Source organism: Neovison vison, chromosome 3, assembly GCF_020171115.1.
Source record: "Neovison vison isolate M4711 chromosome 3, ASM_NN_V1, whole genome shotgun sequence".
In the NCBI taxonomy this organism is placed as follows: Eukaryota; Metazoa; Chordata; class Mammalia; order Carnivora; family Mustelidae; genus Neogale; species Neogale vison.
This window is the reverse complement of record NC_058093.1, coordinates 219,440,422-219,445,386: the sequence shown is the minus strand read 5'-3', so window position 1 is coordinate 219,445,386 and position 4,965 is coordinate 219,440,422. Positions and strand designations below refer to the sequence as shown.

Genomic DNA, 4,965 nt, shown 5'->3' with positions numbered 1-4,965 from the left:
AAAGGAAATTCTGACACACACTACAACATGGGTGAACCTTGAGGACGTTCTAAGTGAAGTTAGTCACAAAAGGATTGTATGTTTACTGTAGGCTCTATGATCCCACTGATGCCTAGAATGGTCAGATCCACAGACAGGAGAATGGCAGGTGCCAGGGGCTGGGGGGCGAGGGGGAACGGGGCGTTACCCTTTAATGGCGACACAGTTTCAATCTTACAAGACAGAAAGCATTCTAGAGGCAGACAGCAGAGACTGCACAATGGTAGAAGATTAGTAAATGCCACCAAAACACCCACAAATGGTTAAAATGGTAAATTTTATATTATGTATATTTACCCCATTTTTTTTTTTAAAGAATAAAAAAAAAAATCTCAAATTTCCCCTCCTCAAGCATCTTACTGTTGGCGTTACCCATTGAATCCTGGCGGCAACATCTGGAGGTAAGTTCTACTATTGTCCTTAGTTTACAGGCAAGAAAACCAAGACTGGGGAGGTGCCGTGAGTGACCTGAGGTCACCCAGCAAGTAAGTGGCAGCCCGGGTTAATGCCTAGGGTCGGATTGCAAGGCCTGTTGTCTCCCCACCCGGGCCCTGGCCACAAAGGGAGCCACGTCCTCCCTGTCCACGTTCCACAGTTCTGCTCAGCTTCCCCTGCCAGGGGACAGCAAACAGGATCCAGATGGCAGATCCCCCGCTGACCGGGATGGGGCCGAACTTGAAACCCCTCTGCCAGGGTTTCCAAATGCATCCCAGACTTCTGTCCTGGAAGCGTTTGATGCCCTCCTGCTGGGGTGGCGGGGAGCAGAGAGGCAGCCAAGCCTGGCCACAGGCCTTGTCAGTGACTACTGGGGGACAAGGGGCTGGCACTGGCCCCTGGGTATTTTCACAGGCCCTGGAATGCCCAGTTCTCCCCTGACGGTGAGACTCCTCTTAGTCTCCCCAGCATTTGTGCCCTGGGGCGGCCATGACAAAGTACCAGAGATTGGGTGCTTAAACAACATAATTCATTGTCTCATGAGTCTGGGGCCGGAAGACTGAAACTGAGGTGTCAGCAGGGTTTGTTTCTTCTGAGGGCTGTGAGGGAGAATCGGCTCCAGGCCCTCTCCTGGCTTCGGGTGGCCTCAGGCTTTCCCCAGCCCCAAGATGGCCTCCCTGTGTCTTCACATCATCTTCGGGCCATGCACGCCTGTCTGTTTCCGAATTCCCCCTTTGATAAGAACATGGTCATTATCACGGTGGTTTAGGGCCACCCTAGTGACCTCATCTTTAGTCTTCTGCAAAGCCTATTTCGACATTAGGTCCCATCCATAGGTTCCATGGAATTGGATTACAATGTCTTTTTTTTTTTTTTTAAGATTTTATTTATTTATTTGACAGAGATCACAAGTAGGCAGAGAGGCAGGCAGAGTGAGAGGGGAGAAGCAGGCTCGCTGCTGAGCAGAGAGCCCGATGTGGGGCTCGATCCCAGGACCCTGGGATCATAACCTGAGCTGAAGGCAGAGGCTTTAATCCACTGAGCCACCCAGGCGCCCTGACTACAATGTCTTTTAATGGAGACACAATTCAACCCATAACTCCCTCCCCTGACGCCATTTCTCCAGTCGGTGCCCAGGAGGCCAGAAGGGAAGGTTCTGAGGCTTGGGGAAAACTGGCAAAGCCAAATACCATTTCACATACTCTCTAAGGTTTCAGGACTTTATAACCATCGTGGTCACAAACTGAATGCTTGTGATGTGATGGACGCTAGGTCTACGCACTCCTCGGTCCCCAGCGGCCCGGCGGCCGTTCCCAGCTATCTCATTTTGCAGGTGAGTGACGTAGCTCTCAGTTGGAGGAACGAGGCTCAAATCATGGCCTCCCTGTAGTCAAAGGCTATCGCGGGAGGTTCAGGAGAGGAGGTATGTGAAAGGCGGTCATTTCAACCTCCTAAAAATATCTCTAGATTCTGGTGACTTCTCTCTACCCCCTATTGTGACCTCCTGTATCAGGGTCCAGAGGCTGCTGTAACAAATTACCTCAACGTGGGTGACTTGAGACATCAGAAATGTACTCCCTCACAGTTCTGGAGGCCAGAAGTCTGAAGTCAAGATGTCGGCAGCGCCTCCCTCCCTCCCAAGGCTCTGGGTGGGGTCGGGACTGGGCCGTTGGGGGCGGGGTGCCTGATTGCCTCTTGCAGCTTCTGGTGGCTCAAGGCATTCATTACCCTCTGTCTTCCCAAGGCCTCCTCATCTCTGTCTCCCCTCTGGGTATCTCTAATTAGGACATTTTTCATTGGATTTAGGATGAGCTGATCTCACAATCCTTAATTTAATTATATCTGCAAAAACACTCTGTCCCCAAAAGATCACATTCAGAGATTCTAGGATCTGGACATATCTTTTAGGGGGAGGACACCCTTCAACCTCCGTGTGTAGCCCCAGACACCATCATCCAAGCCGGGCCCATCTCCTGGCCTCCAGCCCTTGCAGCCGAGGGGTCTTATAACCAAGGGTCTTACAAAAGCAGAGGCCAGACCCATATCCTTCCTGACTTAAGTCTCACAGCAGCTCCCAAGGCAAGCAGCCTGACCGGACCCAGGGCTTGGCCCCACTGACCTCTCTGCTCCCCTCCCCCAACCCCATTCCCACCATACTGCCCTGCCCGTGGTCCCCATGGCATCTGAGCCATCTCTTGCCTTCAGGCCCCCTCCATGCTTCCACCACTGCTCCCACAACGTGGGATCTTCCCCGGCGTTCCACCTGGTTGACTCGCTCATCAGCCAAGTCAAAGTTCCGATGCCCTTCCCTTGGCAACCTAGGCTGAGTCAGGGGCCTCCTCTGAGCTCCCACAGCCCCTGGGCTACAGTCGTCATGAGCTACAGTGAAGGTTTAGAGCATGGGCTCAGCCCTGCTCGGGGAGCTCGGCCGGAGAAGGCCCACATCGCCAACGCCCATCTCGCTCACAGCAGATGGTCGCCGTCCACCATCCAGGTGGTGTCCTGCCGAGTCCCTGGGGGGTGTGAATGTCACCTGCGGCTGAACCTTTCCCTCCACCTCCCACCCCTGCTGGTCTTCCTTCCTCAGAGTCTTGAAGAAACATTTCTTTCTTGCCTTTAAAACCTTAAGTTCCGTTTGAATGTGTGTGTTTTATATAGAACAGCTTTATTGCAATATAATTTACATACACAATTCGGCTATTTAAAGTGTACAAGTCCATGGTCTTTGGTGTATTCAGAGTTGGGCCACCATCCCTGCAATCAAATTCAGAATATTTTCATTGTCCCCAAAAGAAATCTTATACATATTAGCAGTCACTCCTCATTTCCTTCCAACTGCTCCCCCTCCCCAGCCCTTGGCAACCACTCACCTGCTTTCTGTCTCTATAGATTTCCCTATTCTGGACATTCCATGGCAATGGAATCCTATAATCTGTGGCCTTTTGTGACTGGTTTCTTTCACTTGGCGCCCTGTCTTTGTAGCATGTGTCGGGACCTCATTCTTTTTGATTGTCTGACTAATATTCCATTGCAGGGATAAACCACTCTTAACCCAGTCACCAGTGATGGGCTCTGGGCTGCAACCAAGCTTTTGTGTGGTTGCTGTGTTTTCACTTCTCCTGAGTATATACCTAGGAGTGGTGAATGTGTTGTTGTTTTTTCCTTTTTTCTTTTTCAAGTAGGCTACATAACCCACGTAGGGCTTGAACTCACAACCTTGAGACCAAGAGTTGGTTGCTTTACCAACTGAGCCCCTGGTTGTGTTTTTTTTATTTGTTTGTTTTTTAAATTAAAAATAATTTTGTAGGGGCGCCTGGGTGGCTCAATGGGTTAAAGCCTCTGCCTTCAGCTCAGGTCGTGATCCCAGGGTCCTGGGATCGAGTCCCACATCGGGCTCTCTGCTCAGCAGGGAGCCTGCTTCCTCCTCTCGCTCTGCCTGCCTCTTTGCCTACTTGTGATTTCTGTCTGTCAAATAAATAAATAATCTTTAAAAAAATAAATAAATAAATAAAAATAAAAATAATTTTGTAGCATGGCCCCTGCACAAGGATGACACACAAATTCGTGAAGCGTTCCATATTTCAAATAAATAAATAAATGGGTAAAGGTTTTATTTATTTATTTATTTGACAAAGAAACAGAGAGAGAGAGCACAAGCAGGAGGACAGACAGGCAGAGGGGAGAGGGAGAAGCAGGCTCCTCGCCAAGAAGGGAGCCCAACATGGGGCTCAATCCCAGGACCCCGAGATCATGACCTGAGCTGAAGGCAGCCGCTTAACCCACTGAGCCACCAAGGCGTCCCTAAAAATAACCTCTGTTATAAATTGCAAACACAATACATTAGGGATCATCCAAATGAGAAAATATAGACACAGCCTATAATTCCCACAAACAAAGATATCTGGTGTCCGGCCCTGCAGACACCGTCTTTGCTCGCATTCACTCACATGGTGCCTGAACAGGCCACCGTGTGTGTGGAAACCAACAACCCCAGCCTCTGTCTGTCTCTGCCTGATCCTTCCTGTGACTCTCCGTAAAGAGCCATTCAGTACAGATGAGAAATGAAACCAGATTTGACTTCAAAGGACAAACAGCTAGGAGAATGGAGGATTTTCAGCTGTCTAAAGACAGCTTTTCAGGGGGCTAAAACCTCTCTTTGGGGAAAAAGAAAAAAGGCCCTAAAAACAAAGGAGGCCAAATCCCAACAAAAACCTGGAGAATCATTTTATCAAGGTGGATGGATTACAAGCAATTTATTTTCTTTTAAGAAATGTTAATGATACTAGATTGTCATTATAATGTTTTACCACTAAAAAAGATTCTAAGAGCCTTTGAGGGTTTACTGATGAAAAAGAATGATTTTATAAAACTCAGCAATTCTTAAGAAGGGTGCAGCCAAAAAGACTTTCTTGATCCTTTATAGTTTCTTCCAAGAACTGGCTCACAGAGACAGGGGCCGAGCTAGCAGACAGCCACAAACCTGTGGGAAGC

At 49.0% G+C, this 4,965-nt stretch overlaps 1 pseudogene; it reads left to right on the top strand.

Annotated features, from left to right (window-relative positions):
* Window positions 1–3,958: 3,958 nt before the first annotated feature.
* On the top strand, window positions 3,959–4,058 carry LOC122903863 (annotated as a pseudogene).
* Window positions 4,059–4,965: the final 907 nt, after the last annotated feature.